The sequence below is a fragment of the Manacus candei genome, unplaced genomic scaffold (assembly GCF_025592945.1).
Source record: "Manacus candei isolate 608988 ecotype Guabito, Panama unplaced genomic scaffold, ASM2559294v1 h1tg000015l, whole genome shotgun sequence".
NCBI classification, from domain to species: domain Eukaryota; kingdom Metazoa; phylum Chordata; class Aves; order Passeriformes; family Pipridae; genus Manacus; species Manacus candei.
This window is the reverse complement of record NW_026138063.1, coordinates 14,295,369-14,313,701: the sequence shown is the minus strand read 5'-3', so window position 1 is coordinate 14,313,701 and position 18,333 is coordinate 14,295,369. Positions and strand designations below refer to the sequence as shown.

The 18,333-nt window shown below is 38.8% G+C and overlaps 1 long non-coding RNA gene across 1 annotated transcript in view; it reads right to left on the bottom strand.

The window, feature by feature from the left end:
- The window catches only part of LOC127468339 (uncharacterized), a 36,380-nt gene extending 25,705 nt beyond the window's left edge, over positions 1-10,675 (bottom strand). The window contains exons 1-4 of the long non-coding RNA XR_007903525.1: positions 10,181-10,675; positions 7,271-8,952; positions 5,447-5,565; positions 1,389-1,489 (exon numbers count right to left, since the gene is read on the bottom strand). This is a non-coding gene — a long non-coding RNA (uncharacterized LOC127468339). The remainder of the gene's footprint in view (positions 1-1,388; positions 1,490-5,446; positions 5,566-7,270; positions 8,953-10,180) is intronic.
- Between the last annotated feature and the right edge of the window lie 7,658 nt (positions 10,676-18,333).

Genomic DNA, 18,333 nt, shown 5'->3' with positions numbered 1-18,333 from the left:
CTTAAAATAAAGACTCTTGTGTAAGGGTCAAAAGTCTGTACCCAAATGCTAAACTGCATGCAGTTAGATCAAAACTACCATGTCCAATATTGCTTTGGTTTATATCAAAATGAGGACCATGGATCTATTAATATACTACTTTAATATAATATTCATGTATTATAATGATAATATTACCATTTGGGGGCCTTATATTAACGTTTTGGGCCTTAATGGTCATAGTGAACACAACTCTGGTGACACATCCAGTCCTCATGTTCACTTAATGAGCTTCCAAGTATCATCAAAATGGACACAGATACTGTCAGAAAGTAAATACAGGAGGAAGGATTTAATTCTGGTTTTTAATCTAGAAAATAATTTTCAGAACTGATATCTTTTAGTGGAGTCATCGGTTTTCAGTTTACCTATGTTGATTAAATAAGCACAGGTTTTAATATCAGCCAGTAGAGTGGAGCTGAAATACAGCAACGAGATTTCCTATTCTATCAAAACAGACTTCAGACAGAAGATGCTGTTTGTAAGGAACTAAATATATGATTTTGGATATATTTTAATCCTTTGCTCTAGACAGTATAAACCTTTGGCAGTAAACAGTTTGGAAGAAAGCTAACATAGTTTTTGCTTAATAGTTAAATTCTTCATTCATTTAGCCCTTTCAATGTCTCTTTTACTGTGTGGAAAGTTTTGAAATCCCAAACCAAACAACAACAGTATTTTTAAAAAATGCTATAATGTTTGGAATTACATCACTAAAATCAGACACTTGTAGAAAAATCATAAATTTTTCACATCTATATCCTTTTGTAAATCAGATTCTTTTTTTAAGAGACAGATCACAGACACAACACAGAGTTGTGTAACATGGCTTTAATAAATTTCTGTCTGAACCCTGAACCAGCCAGTAAGTTTTTACCGAATATCAAGCTTTACATTTGCTCCTGCAAACTTCTATTTCAATGCAATACCAAATGGTGCCATGGTTACTAGGTACCAGTATGATCATGATAACCACAAACACACTTTTTTTCTTGCTTTTTCCCACTATGCCTCATCTGCCCCAGGCCTGCATTGACTCCCTTCTGGTGTTAGAGACACAGTCCTTCTCATGAATCATGAATTGTACGTTTACAAAGGGAAAATTACACTATTTGGAATCAGCTTCCAGTACTTGAGAAAATGTTGTAGGCTTTTAGAGGAAGTAATGTTTGCTGCATAGACAGAAAAAGGATAGTTTAATAAAACAGGTGACATAGTGGGTCTGAAAAATGAAGCAGTTTGAAATAAGGATTTGTGTTAATCTGCTGGAATAATTGCTTCTGGGATTTTCTGCTGGAATTGTTGCAGACAAGATGAACATAAATGATTATCAAATCCTTGTTTCTTACCTTTTGTTTTCTTTTTCACCCTGACTTCTACTTTTTCATTTTCCAGATATGGTGTTCCATCTTCTCTAGTGGTTCCTCCATATCTTTAAAATTCTTTCCATCTGTTAAGCAAAACTATCACCTTTTAATTATTGATTTTTTTTAACCTTTTCAATTCTCTTTTAATGGCGCAAAATAAAATGCTACAGTTACCAGTAGTTCTCCACTACTTAATAAAGACAAAGTTCACCTCAGCTGTCACTCTTAGCATCCTCCTTAGTTCTTGCTTTATTTTCTAGAGTCAGAGATGGCCACTGAGTAATTTCTTCAGGAGAGAAGAAACAATCACTAAGCAGATATTACAGTGTTTGGGAGACTATGGTTATTTATTTCATTAGCTAGCACTAGCATCTCAATAGTTATTTCTTCTTCTGACATCCTACAGTTAGACTTCAGAGAATTTAACTGTTTAAGCTGGTTTAATTAAAAAAATATCCTTGGTCTGGGTCCAGTTAGTCTGGAAATCTTCTTCCCAAGCTACACTGGAGATTATTGGCTTACTGTGGCCTGGTAAGCTTTCCAGGTGGTAAAACAGATGAGCAATCTGTATTGACCTGTGTACAGAGCCATGCTCCAAGAAGGAGGAATGTGCAGGTGTTTTCAGGGACCTAAATATTTCTGAGTTGGTTTGTTTGAATCCATTGCACTGGGTATTGCAGAACACTGACAATAAACAATTCTTGGTTTGGAGGAAGCTGTTTATAAATCACCTTCATTAATTTGATCAGACGCTTGTAACAGGAAATGGATAGGATAGGACAATCTGAACTGCTCTGTTCAGTAAGAGAAGGACTACAGAGTGGGCTGTCTGCTACTGGTGGGACCCCATGATTCCACCTTAAACTAGACAAAACCAGGTAAACCTTCCTCCAGCTGACAAAGCGACCTGCAGCTCATTGGTTTCACAGCACGTACTGAAAGAGATGAGCAATGTGTGAAGCTTCCTGAAATAACTGACCAGGAAAAACTGGGCATCCTTTAACATTGCAGTGGCAGTGGCTTACCTGTAGTATTAACGAAACCATGATATATCTTTTTGCATGTCATGTGTTTCTTAACTGGCTTCGTTACTTGGCTTTGTGTCTCCACTGGGCTCTTGTTCAAACAGAGTAGCTCATAGGTCACGAAGTAATGATGTGCTCAGCTAACAGAATATTTCTAATGATCTCGTGCATTATCCTTCCCAGTCTTTTAAAATCTAGCTTTCTGTGGGCTCCTGTCAGTTTTTAGTCTGCTGGACTTCGATTCAGCTCCATCTAAATTGCTTACTCAGACTCTCAGAAAGTGAATGTCAGCACTGGCACTGAAGTCCAATTAAGGAATTAAGACTGGAGTAATATTCAGAGGCCTCAGACAAGGTGAATGTCCTATTGCCTAAGGTATAGCATAAGAAATAACATGGTGTTAGGACATAGGCTACGGCATCAGAGGGAGAAAGTGTTTCTAAGGCACAGAAATAAAAGCAATTCACAGATCTCCTTCTCTGTCTTAATAAGAATTTTTCTTTCTGTACCCTGCTTTGTTATGTACTTTGTGCAGATGGCTTGAGCTAGATCCCAGTTGTTGCCTTTTCTACTGGCCTGTTCTTAAAAAACTTACTTTTAAAGATTTTCCTCTTGTATTTTAATATCTACCACAGCAGATAATCAGATTCCTAAACCACAAATTTGTTAAGGAGAAGGTCAGGTATGCCTGTGAATACACATGATATCACATGAACTCATCCCTTTGCCTGCTGCATGTTTCAGTGAGGAGCAGGCAGCACTCAGGCACAGTGAGAACAGCACAAGTCTTCACAACTCTGACACTCTGCTAAAGAGCTGCTTTTCTAAGGAGTTATTCTAGTAACTCTCAGTACCAAAGGAAAGGTCCAGCGTTTGAATGCACATCTTTGTCTGCTGGCTGGAGGACACTGGTAAGGCCCAGTATAACCCTTGAGAGGTCATGCAGGGATAGGACTCATGTCCTTAAACAACATCCAAGAGAATTAAGCAAATACTGGAGAGAGTAAACAGTATTTTAAGTAAAAGGAGACTACTTTTGGTGTCTCTGTTTACAACAGTCTCACTTCTCAGTGAACTCAGAAACCTCAAACTCTCTCTTCAGGTTTTTGCAGGTATAAAAATGAGCAAAACTTTTTCAGCTGACAGGATTTTGGCATGAGTCATTTGGCACCTAAATGCTGAGTTCATTTTGTCAGGCATAAATTATTTATTATGACTTATTTTTAAAAATAATAATTATTTCTTATGCCCAGTGTTTATCACACAGGGAATTATGCTTTTTTTGCAGCAAAATTACTAAATTTTTTAGAGAATTTTATCAATGAGTACACAAACAAAATTGACACAGCTTCAGCTTATATAACCCATCTTGTACCTCTCCATTTCTATCATAAACGTGATCTCAGCAATTCTTTTCATCTTTCACAAAATGCTTTAGAAAACACTTGCAAAAATAATAATCAGAAATTTAACTCCTTAGAGATCTGACAGGACTGTTTAAAAGAGCTTTAAATTTGTATTCTGAAAGCTCTGCTGTTGAAAATCTATTCTGATGAGTAAAAGTTCTAAATGCCCTTGACCATCAACAAGATTAAAAAATTAAGGTTGCTCATATTTTTTTCCATTTATAATTAATAGCAATGAAATGGTATCCACCAATTACGTATAAAAAGTTTTTACTTCCTAGGTGCCTTTTCTAGAGTCACCTGCTCCATATAATGTCCTATTAATTTTCATTTCCAAAATGAAGAATATATTCAACTGCTTCTGTATAACAAGTGCAGATTTTTGACAAATATATGCAGAATGATAGCTCTGCTGCACTTACGGGTCTTATTTAAATTAGATCCCAGCAAAAGGCTGGAAAATAATCAGATTTCAATGGACAAAGACCTAATTAATAAAGTGAAGTTTGCCAAAATACAAGTTCGGGTTGAATTTTCAAATTCAATTTAAAACATGTATTCCAAAAGAATGATTAATCAAGTAACTGGGGGGAAAAAAAGGGGCAGGAAAAAGAAATCAAGCAGAACTGTTTTACAGTAGGATGGTAAAAAGTTTAAAGAATTTTAAGCCCAAAATTTAGATGTAACATATGCCTACATTATTAATAAAGATGATAAAGTAGAATATGGAGATAAAACTGTGGTTAACTAATGAACTGTGACTATAGAAATTAAAATTACCATATTCAAAATTCATCCAAAGCTGAATTGGATTTCCAAAGCTGAGCTGGATTTCTTGCGTGCTCACGCAAGAAATATCAATCCAGAATACTAAAAGAACTGGTACGGGGTCAGACTTGAGATGCCTCATGCCAGAGGAAATGTAAAAGTAAAACTTCCATTGACGAAAAAGGGAAAACTGAAATCCAAACCACTGACTATGTCATCAACACCAAGACAGAATAAGTTAAACCAGAAAATATATGAATATCATAAAATAATGAAAAATATTGATAAAGAAAACAAGGAGTAAAATGCAGCATGTGATTAATAGTGAACAGATGTATCAAAGTCATTGAGCTGATCCTTGAATGAACATTGGATGGTTTTTTGTTGCTGTGCTTTGTTTTTTGAAGATGTGGAAAAGTCTGTATTCTGCAGGAGTCATTTGGGCTGCTGAGAACCCTGTGGAACCCCGGAGCATCCCAGCCAAGCAGCTGATTGTGTCAGTCTATTCACATATCCTACCATCACCTGCTTCCACTCTCAGCAGATTTGCAGATCTCTGAAGACTGCACCTTCATTACAATTAGAAGGTAGAAATAGGATCACTAAGCCACTACAAACTTAAGAGGATAATTATACCATTTAGCTATCAATGAATATATCAATTCCAGATATTTATAGATAAAATTGTGTGCGCCAGTTTGTGCATATGTGAGTAATTTTAGCTTTTTGGACTTTTTATTTCATGCAATATGTGGGAGACACAGTAACTTATTTTTAAAACCCACAAAACATAAGCTTCATTTCCTCCTACTTATAAAAAGATCTCAGTTTATATACTTACATGGAAATACAGTGTTCAGCTTCCTGCTAAACTCTCAGCATGTTTCTGCCAACTTCTCAAAATATTTTCCTTTACCCTTGTTGATTGTGAAAAAAATCCAAATCTTGTGGCAAAACATACTGGAAAAGAACAGAGGTTATAAGTCGCTACAATTAATTTTTCACATTGTGAGCTGATATTCATGAACCTTTTTCCTAGAGGTGTGAAAGATGAGAAATCAGACTACAGGAAGGGAAAGTCTGGGCCTGCCCAATAGAAACCATTTCTTCTGCCACCATGTCTGCCAACACATCTGCCACCGTGAATTAAATAATGTTCCATGGACCACAAGCCCATCATTCCTGAGAAACCTCTGCCAACTCCCTTGTAAACTGTAACTGCATTTCCTAACTAAAGACTCAGCAAAAAGTCACTCACTGCTCCCTCAGCACTGTGGTAAAAACAAACAGCATGCATTTATGTCCTTCAATACAGTTCATGTATGATGGACTCTGTTGCGGGCTCTCCATCACAGATTCCCTCAGACTGGAATTCACTGACAGCATAGCTGTGCTCGGGTCACATTTCTATGCAATATTTTTCTTATAGTCAAAGAAATTATTACACTTGCACTGAAACCAATCCGTTTCTTCAAGGCTGTGTCCTTATTGGAGTCACCATCCCACATAAAGGATCTGCTCTGATCTAGTACAAATGAAAACTAAATAATGAAATACTCAAGGCCACAGGAGAGTGATAACTCCAGCTTATGCTATTTCCACTGCCTGCCCCTACCATAATAATTTCTTCCAACTGGAGAAACAGAAATAAAGGCAAAGAAATCTTAAGTTCTGTTGCCCAGAGTAGGGAAAAAAAATTAAGATCAATAAAAATCTTTGAAGCTTAGTTTGGAATAATCTCCATTTTCTTCACTCCTGAAATAGTAACTTCACTTTTAGTGGTTGCTTCTTCCTCTTTTTGTTTACCAGATGTAGACAGTGAGTTATAGCAAAATAAAAACAGAACTATCTTCCCCCTTCCAGCCCTTATTCCTGCATGCTTCTTCATATGGTTTTATTTTTAAACATTTTCCCATAAAGATGTAACTTACTTTAGGGCTTACTTCAAGGAAGCTTCCAACAAGTTCCCATATGCGATTGCTTAACGCAGAACAGCTGAGCTTTGTAAATCAGCAACAGACCCAGCAGCACAATCTGACTGCACCAGGCTGATGACTACTATTTGTAGTGCAGTCAGTTCACTAATGAGGACCTGGCAAGAGGCACAATGCCCCCTGGACCTCATTAAATGAGCTTATTTCTGCCTGCTGAAACCTTACCTCAGGACTTGAGCACAGAGGCTGGAGCTGAAGTGCTACTGCAAAAATGGGGTCCTGTCTCCCTGTGGAGATGGGGTCTTCATGAAGAGTTTTGAGTTTCCTCCCTGTCACTGTCTCTCTAGGTGTGACATAAGGATGCAACGACACTTCAATAGAAACTTGTTGATGTTTGCACTGAGGAGGCTCAGCCCCAGCCTGGGGACCTCTCTGCAGTTGCCCCCTCACACATCAACTTCTCTCTCACTGACAGTCTTCAAGCATATGCTGGCCCTGAAGAGCTGGCCAGTTTTAAACTTAACAAATTGCACAGGCATCTTCCCAAAGTAAGGGAAATTGCCTGAGTAGCAGCAGAGCCAGCCCACGCCACGCTCTGCTCCCAGCAAGGCAGATTGGGGCTGCAGAACAGGGAAAAGCACATTAACATTGCTCTAGTCAAAACTCATTACTCAGTTCTCTCAGGTGTAGGGGAGTCTGAAAGTGAACTGCAGTCATTAGTGCTTCCTAACCTGCTCTCGTTCTCCTCAGCTGTCATGTCCAGGTTTGCTATTTCTAGCTCAGACCTGCTGGCGAAAGAGATGCTTATGAAGTGAAGCTGAAGTGCCAAGTCCAATGGTCCCTTGAGGCTGCACATTATTTTGCTTGGAGACTCATCTCCACTGTGACTAAACAGAAGAATAAAAACATGACAAATCTGATCAGTCTTTCCTCAGCCCACGAATATGCAACTTCTAGCACTCTACAAACAAGAACCTGAGGCTCTGGTTGTGCAAAATCCTCAAATTGCTTTAGAAGAGAAAGAACTACCTGAGGACCACTTGAGCTGTGACAACAGTTCTTTGAGAGAAGAAAAACTGTGCACACCTTATCCCATGCCAGAGCTTGATGCACAGTGCCTGCCAACTCTGCACTGCTAATGGCATGTGCAGGAGTCTTGTGCAAGTGCAGTGGGAGCATTAGGTTGGTTGGGGGAGCCCCTGCTGAGTTTTGGACTCAGCCTCTGGGGCTGGTACAGGACTGTCAGCAGAATGACCTTCTCCAGTCAGATTTTTGCTTTTAAGTCAGTGGGTGTTGGATTGCACCCAAAGCTGCAGAAGTATTTGGGAAAAAGACTTAGGATCATAACTGCAGATTTTCATTAGAAAAGATTAAAAGCTACTTTAAGTTAGCCTAACTAGGGGCTTTACTTACTAACACAGCATTATACATTTCCAAGTCCCTCTAAGTATAGCTGGAGGTGCAGTGTCAGCACAACTGCAGTTGGTGTCTGGAGACCACCCATGTCTGTGTCAGGTTGCTAGCCAGGCTGCACAGGTGGTGCTTGAAAATGTCCTGCTGCTTGGCTATCCCTGCAGAGGCAGGATTTATATAAAGAGATATGTGAGATGTGCTTTTCTAAATTAGTAATGACTTTATTAATCTGGACAGGAATATTCTGGCCATGCACATCTAATAAGAAATGAGAGAGCTATTTTCGCTCTTCTGTGTTGGGGCAGAAATATGTTTGACAATGCTGATAGCAGCCAGCTTTCTGAGACATCTATCAGAGATACTGGAGCTCAGAGTTAAACTGGGGCATTTGTTCCTGACAGCACCCCCAGCCATCCTAGCCTTTCAGGGAGTTTGCATCTCCCACTGGTTCAGTGGGGTGCAGAGTTGGCTTGCTGTTGTCATGGCTCTGGCTGTGCTGTCACTTCCATCTAAGCCTTTATTCACTTGATTGAAACACAGTGTACTGAAAGGCAGGGACAAAATCTCAGACTTTGTGGTGTGCCTTATTTGACAAAGTTCACACCTCTGCTGCAGCCCTAGTTTGTCATAATAAAGTAGCTGGTTTAGTGTACACAGAGCTGTTTCTTTTTCCTTTCAGTCTCCTGTTCTTCTGATGTATTGTGGTTCCGTGATGTGTCCCCTGATAACTGCTCTCACCACGTTTTCAGCAGACACATCTTGTGGCAGATTGCCATGTGGAAGGTAAGCAGTTTTTCCTGTTTTGAGATTTGCCATTCAGCATCTCAATGGAGAAAACTCACATTAACAAAGGAGAAAGCTGAGCAACGGATCCTCCAACAAGATCCAGGAGCCAGGCTGCACAGCTGAGCAAGGAGCCCTAAGGGGCTTCAGCAGCATTTCCCTGGTTCTCCCCTGTGGTGTGGGACAGCAGCTTAGGACCAGTGTGACAGATCTGCAGCTGCTCAAAACAGAGAGAGAAAGATTGGCTTTGGTTACGCTGTTTAATTTATGATGGGATCTGGACATATTTTCTGTTCCTCTTATATACAGTTCATGTCTTAAATACAGAGTCAAGTCATAACTAGTACTACTTGAAAGCACTTTGCCTTATGGATTCAATAGATTTTTCAAAAAAGGTAATTATAGTCCAAAGCATTTTGACTGAAGAGGACTGAAATAAAAAAGAAAAGCAAAAAAAAGAATAAGTACAGGAATATCACATCTAGCACCTAATATCTCTGTTTAGCCTCAGATAACTTTTTACCCCAACTCATTCATTTAATTACTGGACACAAGCTGTGACTGATTTGCTTTCACTGTTTTTGATGTCTATTTGATAAGAGACTGCTTGTTAACAAAGCTGCATGGAGGTTTAGGGAACAATTCAAGGTAGCATTAGAAAGCCACCTTTTAGTTTTCTCTAATTTGAATAGCAGACTTTTGTCTGAGTGACCCACATTTCATGTCTGTTACCTTTATAAGATAAAAGCAAAAGTAGAAAAGTTCCATAAACTTCACTCCTAGCATAGGGCAGCTCTCAAAGGTCTGGTGAGAAGCCACTGCATCTTGATCCTTTCTGAAATTTACCCATCAAAAATTAGGTGAAGTGTACAGACAAGTTGTTTTGTTTTGGGCCATTCTGCCTAGTTACTGATACAGGAAAAAAAAATACTTCTTAAAAAAATAAGTAGCAAAGGCAATTAAAAAACACATTAAGTACATATATGATCGTATTCATCTCAGCTTTCTAAATTTCCACTAAAATTAAAATCCAGTGGTGCATTTCCCATGCTTACTTACAGAACTTAACCCACAGTACTTCATCAACACTACGTATCAACTGCTCACAGACAAACAGGCTAGCATTTTGATCATTACCTAAAAACTAATTTTCTGATTAATTTTTTGTTGTTGTTGTTCACCAAAACCCATTTGTGTTGCTAAATTATGTTACTGGCTTAATCAAGTTTCATTAGAACCTATTCTGCCTAAAGTTTAGTCTCTAACTAAACGCTTTTACACATCCTTGACAGGATTTCTTCTAAGATGGACAAAATTAGTGTAAGACTCTTACCCATCTTGAGTGGTGTGCATCTGAGGGTCAGCTACACCTTGGTGGCTGAAGTTGTATTAATAATGAGTTGCAAAAATGCAGCTGTAGGATGAAACCCCACAGAAGTACTCACAGCACTGAACACTGGGAATTGTGTGAGATTTTGCAGGTTTTCTCTTGCCATGAGATCCTGAACCCCCAGAAAACTTTCCAACCTGGCTGTAAGTGGAGGCCAGGCAGGCCTTCTGACAGGCTCTGTGGAAAACAGGATTGTAACAATAATTTAAACAATTGCTTTAAAGTCAATGTGCATGAGAAATATCTTTTCAGATGAGTTCTACTGATAGTGGCTTCAGACTGAACTGTTAAACAGATTAGTTCTAGATGGGACCTAGCATTGCCAATGCAAACTCTTTACATCCAGCTACAATCACTATGTCCCAGTGGAAATGTTTCCACATAACTACATCCCTCAAGCTGGGGAAAAAAGAGGAAAAATTTGCGCTTTTACTATTCAACTGCTGAATTATTTATCTTCCATTTTCTATTTCCAGTATGAATTAAGCTGTGCAATAGATCCCCAGAATCACTGATCTGTTTAAATAAACAATGTGACACACATCGGGCCACAAGGACCATCTGACACTGATTTCTTTAGTTTCCATTTGTGGAGCAGGAAAATTATATACTGCACAGTTTGAACAGACCTATGCATGTGATTTGACCAAAGATCTCCATTTGTGGTGGTAAGTTCCACACACCACTTGATGGTATGTTTTTCATAAATGGAAACATTTCTGGATCTCAGAAGGGAAAGGAGATGACATTTCCGTAAGAGAACTTGCTACATATACATTTGTGGTTCTGTCATTGGCACAACACTAGTAAATGCCAAACTTGTAGGGTTCAGGATCATATATGTGTTAACCACAGACTTGTTTCTCCTTTGAAGGAACTGAAAAGGAGCTTGATGGAAACTGTTTTTCTGCCAATTTGTGATACGATTTACAGGTTAGAAAGGCTAAATTCATAGGTACCAGTTACTCTTATGCAGCAAGATTGCTTCCATAAGAAAAGAGGTACTATTTCCTGGTCTAAATATATATTAAGTAAAAAGACTTCTTGCACACAGAGTTTAAAATTGCACAAATGTTAATCGAGCAATTGAGCAAACATTCAGACTCCAAGACAGGAACACTGCAGGAGAAGAGCATGTCTCTCCCTCACAGAGTGGAGGATGCTTTGTAGCACAGGACTCCTGCCTCTGTCTCAAGGAAGCATCTCCTTAAGATTGCCCCACAACCACATAGAGACATGGAGACCACCCAGGTCTGATAGACTCACCAGAGTAAAGGTTGCACCAGCATTGCTTCCTTCTTGGTCCTCAGGTTCAGGAACTTGAGTTTCTGGGTTTCACCTTGTGGTCAAGACCCTGAAGCCAGCAGTGTTGATATTCTACGCAAGTATTTTCTCATATATTATTTTGAATAAAGGATAACATTTCTTCTACAGCCAGTTTATTTTGTTCCCTTAGTATTTTAGGCTATTGGCAGTCTAACTGCCTGCTATTTATCTGAAAACTAATTTGATCAATCCCATAGCAGGCAGATCCATGACCCTTCTCCAGACAGTATTGAAAATGCTTACATTTAAATGTTTAGCATCAAGGAGGTTATAAATCCACATGATGTGATCAAGCTGAAGTTTCAAGGAACAACTATACTCAAAAATAACTAGTTCTGTTCCTACGGCCTTGAGATAATTTCTAAGATAGCTTGTCCCTCTAGTATCTGATTTATGTGCCATAACAGCATATAAACTCAAACAGTATTGTAAATCTGTAATCTATGTAACTCCATAGATTTCTAAATTTTCTAATGTTAGGAGGTAACCACATAGATTGACAGAGCAAATTAAAAATATTTGAGAGAAAATAAAAACTTCTGGGCCCTGGAGTCCTATAAAAAATTGAACTTCCCTGTATTTAGACATGCCAGGAGAGTTTTCAGTTCATAAGCTTCATGTAGTCGGGAAGTCCTTGGTACTCTGAGAAGACCAGTAAATGTGATTTGTGTTGAAGATCACATGTTCTGGCAATATAACTTTCCCATTTATGTCTTCAGGAATATTCCTTTGTTTTGAAGATTGATGTGTGCATGTCGTTCTGCTTGGTGTGGCAGAAGATGTAGGAAGGAACTGTCAAAGTTTGGACAGAGCTGATGGTAACTTGCTTGCCTGCATTTCATGTGGAGTAGCAGGCTCTCTGTATGCCTATGATAGAGGTGCTAACTTACATGTGGAAGTGTTAATTAATAACAATTCATAAGGTCACTTCTTTACAGTTGAAACTCCTTCCCTGTGGACAAGAACAGAGAGCAGCAGTGATGCCAAAGAGCACTAGAGCCATTGTAGATAAACAGGCATGTCCATTCCCTGAGATTCTCTGCCTAGAAAAAAATATTCTAGCATCCAAATAGTCCATACAACTTCTCACATAATACAAGCCCAGGCATATCCTCTGCTGGAGAACAGGCATGTCAATTTATCTAATAAGGATTTACAGATTTGTAGGAAAAGCTTGTAAATTAGTAACAAAGTGGAAAAGGAATGCAAAAGAGCCATGTCATTATTTTCTGTGGAAAAATATGCGAGACAACGAACAATTCCTGCCATCCCTGCCTAAGCACCTTCTCTGAGAGAACTGCTTGCAGGATAACAGAGTGAAGGTCATGAAGATCAAGGTGTTCCTTAAAGACTCTCAAGGCTCTGGGGTCAGTAGGAATTTCTCTTCAGATCTGTCTCCTCAAATGGCTTATCTCAGTCAAAAATTAAACCCAGGGAGGATGCTAAGAGGCTGGTTCAGAATGTAATAAAAACTATCTAAGAGAGGTATATTCCCTGGTCTTTTCTCCTAAGTGAGAGGGTGCTAAATCAGCTAAAAGAGCAAGCAGAGACCTGGCTCTGTTGAATTATACGACAGAGAAAGAGAAAATCCTTTGTGTAAGCCATTTTCCTACATGGTGAGTCAGGGAATTTACATTCCATTATGTGATCAGCAAGAAGTGTAAAGATACAACTCCTTGGAGCAGGTGTGAATAGACACACAGGATCAATCTACATGACAAAGCCTTTGTTTTCCAGTATCCTGTGGGCTAGAATTTCACAGATGGTGAGCAGGGAACATCAACTAAAAAAGAAAATTGATAGAGTATGAATTAACATTTCATTATGTCACATGTAGGAAGGTTGGATGACCTCAGACATGCAAATAATATGCATGTCCAATTGTATATATGCCACTCATATTTGTTGCATGACAGGACAAGCATGATCAGAAAAGCAGTGATGCTGCCATCTCACACGGAGGTGATAGGTGTGTAGTCTGGAGTAAGACTATAGTCAAGTTATATAGTCATTTAGAGAGAGATATTAGTTGTATCCTTTTGTGACAGCTGAGGTCCCTGCATCTAGAAAGCTGCTTCTCTGAATTTTATCTGTGAGGAAGGGACTAAGCATCCCTCTCCATGTGGGAGCAGCTGAAAGGATGCTTGGATGAGCCCTGAAGTCCATATGCTTATTTACCAGAAATGTAGAATTTTTACACTCGGGTTTGACTTATGCAACTCCTTCTGAGCAAATGGAGTTGCTGCTTCTTTATCTATCTGTCATGGTGTGTGCTAGCTGTGCTGCTATAGATCCTTGTATTGAGTTTAGCCCTAAAGCTATTAGAGTTTCACAAGTACTAAATTCTCCAACATAATTTTCAGAAATATAAAATAAGGCAGTAAAGTTGTTAAATTAGAAGTCAGTTGATATATTGTCAGCTCGAGGTCTTTCTAAGAAAACACATGGCAGAAAAGCAAAACAAAACTTAACAGTAACATAAATTCCAAGTTAATAAAATGCTCAGTGCAATTTGCAGCATTGATAGTAGTTACAGTTCTGTCCTATACTGACAGGAAGTATTTAAACATGCTTCCGTCTGTATGCACAATCCATCCTGCCAGACAAAACTGTGTGCTACATAAAGACAGATGGGAAAGAGCTGGTTTTTTTCTGTACTTGATTGTTGTGTTGTGTCAGACTAAGACTGGTCATAGTCATAAAGTTGGTTCATGCAACTATATATTTACCTAGAAGTTCTCAAGGCAGTCATTGAAACAATAGTTGTTTTCTTACCCAAGAAAAAAGTTCAGAGGGTTTGAAAGCATCTGAGCTCTTCTGGAAGATGCTATTGTAAGCAAAGATTGCTTAATGTTGCCTTCCTTTCAGTCACACAGGCAGATGGGTGGAACGTAGCAGGCACTGGACAGAAAATAAAGCACTTGGAGCTGGGAGCCAGACCAACATAACGAAACAAATGTTGGAGGTAAAACCTGTGAATCATTCCAGAAATAAAGTGGTAGTGATTTAAGCTTTGGAGAAATATTACGCTGTAGTAAAAATATGTGAATCTTCATCAAGAAATAAATCTAAAGCAGGACTATTTTTTTAAAGGACTTCAGAATTAAATGCCTCTGTCGTTCAGTAACTCCAGAGTTTGCAAGAGAAGTATAGACCATCTGTTCAAGAGACCAGTAACACAATCTGTGCAGCTAATCAGCACGATAGCAGTAGGAAATGATTTCATAGGGACCTATCACATCTGGTTTTAAAATTAGTAGACTTTTTTTTTTTTTCATATATTCTCTGCGTCTCTCACAAAACCTCTTTCCTGATAGGATTTGTGCTTTAGTAGATAGCTTTTAAAATTTTTCAGCAGTCTCTGCACAGGAACACAGGTGAGTATATAAATACATACCCAGTACAGTGCATGGTATTCCTGCAGCCTACTACTACTTCAGTGAATAGCAGTCAGGTCTATCTCAGCAATGGATAACATTACTATCATTATAAAAGGCTAATATAAAAATCTCTTTACATGGATAGTTTTGATTAATTATTAAAAAAAAAAGGAGTGCCCCATTGATTGAACACTCTACCTAGTTTTCATTTTTACTAGCCTACAAAATTATTGTCTGAGTATATTTCTTACTCTTTTTAAATATTTTGTTAAATTCTGAATATTGAAATCTGGAGTGCTTTACTGAGTGCATTTTCAATCAATTTATTTTCATCAAGAAAATGTATGTTAAAAAGTGCTACAGTTTTCAAAAATCTATTTACTGCTTCTTCCAGTGGTAGGAATACCTGATACAAAACATCTAAATGAACATGACTTAAAGCATTTGGGGGGAAAAAAGTGGTATCCAGTATTTCTGAGCATGGTAGGAGATGCAGTGGGGTTTTTTGCGGCAGTGTTACACAGGTCGATACAAATATCCTGGATATTGTACCAAAACATCTTTAATGCTTCAAAGAATTTCATTTTCTTTTGCATTTACCTCTATAAAGTCTACCTGACTACCTCCTTGGAAGGATGGCTGTGTGCACCATGCTTGATTTCAGGGCACAAATCGGTCACAGATTTCAAACAGCTTCAAGAAACAAACAGAAACTAATAAAAAACCTGACCACATGACTCTGTCCCTGTTGGTCATTCCCCAGTAACAGAGGAATTACAGAGAAAAGGCCAGATGAACTCTGTAGAAGGAACAACAATATTACAAGAAGGAAAAAGCCTCCTCGAACATGCCCCACAGTGGATCAGCTGCAGTTCCCCCACACCAGGAATGAGCAGACAGTGACAACAAGCCTCAGGTGGCACCAAAGCCCAGACAGGTCTGACCACTGGTCAAATGAACGTGGACCAAGTGGGTCCATTGCTCACCTTGCTGTTGGTACAAACAGGATTTGTTGGCCTGTGGCAAGAAAGGGCATGGATGGCACCATGTATTGGAGACTAACTTCTTCAGTACCACCTTTACTGTGACGCAGTCATTTTATAAGTCATTTTATAAGTAGTGTTTTGAGCTCGCTGGAACATAAAAGACAGGAAAGATGCATATATATCTTATTTTTAAATCTGAAAACTACTTTGACATTTGCTATGTCTTCATTTTCTAGTGACATAAACACTGAGATAAAAATTGCCTCTTTACAAACTATCTGCTTCTCTAAGACCTCTGGGGCATAAGCACAAGAAAGTTCAAACTGCTGATAACCATAATAATACTAGATCTGAACATTCTACAACTGGAGACTAAACACCATTTGATTGCTGACAATAAGGCATTGAAAACAACTTTTGAGTATACAGTATTGATTTCATTACTTCTTGGATGTATGAATCTGGAAAAAATACCCTGAGAAATAAACTGATAGAAAACAAAATTTCACACCAGGAGCAGTAAGAATGCTGTTCATACCACTGTATGTCAGCAACTTGGAAAGTCAGTATGAAAACAGCAATGTGCTCTGTATCTTTGTTCCAACAGAAATATTGACTCTCAACTCCATGTGCCTCTAGATGTGTCATTTTGATGGTTTATGGGATTTTCACCTAATTTCATTGTCATTATGTCTCCAAATTATTAAATCAAGCATGAGAGTTCAAGAACACAAAATATCTAATCTTCTATATGCAGCAAGAATGGCAAAGCATGAATGGTCACCAGAATAAATAAATAAGGAAGAAATGGAAATATTTGAATGACTTCTTTACTGAAAATATTGCTTATATGTCTTGGTCCTGCATTGTTATATGCACAATTTTCCCCTTTTGCACTCTTGCTGAACTACTCCCTGTATTGTTTCTGGCAGCATGAAGGAGTTAATAGTACTCAAAGAGCTTGGAGCCATAATAGGGTATAATAGAAAAAAGGAACTATGTGCTAGGGAAGAAACTCACAGCCCTTCCCACACCCCTGTGCTCACGCCAGCAATTCCCCAAGGAGCTGGAACTTCCTTTTCTTGTGGCAGCTCCCCCAGAGCTCAGTCCTCCAGCCTTAGGACCCCAGGACATTACCATGCCATCTGCTGAAGTCTGGCAACACAAAGAGCCCAACAGGATTCAAGTCCTGTTTCTCTGGTGGCTGGGTGAGCTTATGTCCTCCCTCTCTCTATCATAGGAAATGGGACCAGAGGAGACTTCTGCCTAATAAGGTCCACTCCTTTGCTGTGGAGTGGACTTAGCAAGCCCTATCATAACAACACCTCAGAGGAGATCGATCTAAGTGGTCAGCATTTCTAATGAGGGTATTTAGAGTAGATATTGATCTACTGAACTGGTTCAGGAAACTTAAAGATCCATTTTTGCGGGATATGGCTTATTCCAGTGCCTTACACTCCTGCCCAGAGAAGACTAAACACTGTCATTGATGGATTTGGAAGCAGGAATACATTTCCATATTCTGCTTATCTCAGTGTTAAAATTCTGGTCAGTTCCACTGATAACAGGGATGCAGCTGAACCTGTGAGAAAACGAGCTGGGCCCTGAGAAGTGAAGAGCACAGAAATGGCGATGTATCACCCAGGATAGTTTGTATTTTTCCTGAAAGCAAATTTGACTTGTTTGTTATCCTCATCTGTTTGCACATGCCACATGTTGTCAACGTGTTGACTGCAGCTGTTTCAATATGGATTGGCTTTATTGGAAAGAAGTTTTCCTGCACATGAACTCCACTTGAAAGCAAGGGTGGGCAGAAAGGATCAATGTATATTTGCAATTTATAAGCAGTTATCAATCAACTTAATTTAGGTGGTCCCTGGACAATGTAGATGAATATTTAAAGCTATCTGACTAAGATTAGGCTAATTAAACTAATTTTCAGCCACTGGGTTTTAATAATAGACTATTGGTGTGAAGAAAGTAAAAGAGACTATTTGAATTTAATTTTGATTCCAGATCTGATCTTTGCAAGTCAGTGTCTAAGCAGGGAACTTCTCACATTCCCATCTCTCTTCTGCTCTCTCCCTACTCTTACCCTTATCATAACAAAAAATTCCAGCTGTGAACAGTTTGAGGACTGAGTTACTTATCACCACTAGTCTGTAATCAAGGCTTTAAAAATACTAATACAAACAACAGAAGGCTTACACTGAAAAAAAGATAAAATATAAAGTGGAATGGCAGGAAAATATAAGTGCAAGGCCCCTAAGTTATCTGCTAAGTCACCAGGAACTAAAAGTGCATTTGGCAAGCTATTATTGTTAGTCCCTTAAGTGCACTGGAGGTATGTAGTTATGCCTGCAGGCCAGCAGACAGAAACAGAGGACTTAGTTCCAGTTTCCCTCCACCTGATTTACTAGAGTGGTCTAGCAGCTTCTGCAATGCTAGCATGAGCTCCAACAATAACCATGTGGTTTAGTAAGTATAATGACAACATCTGTAAGAGATTTAGGCCC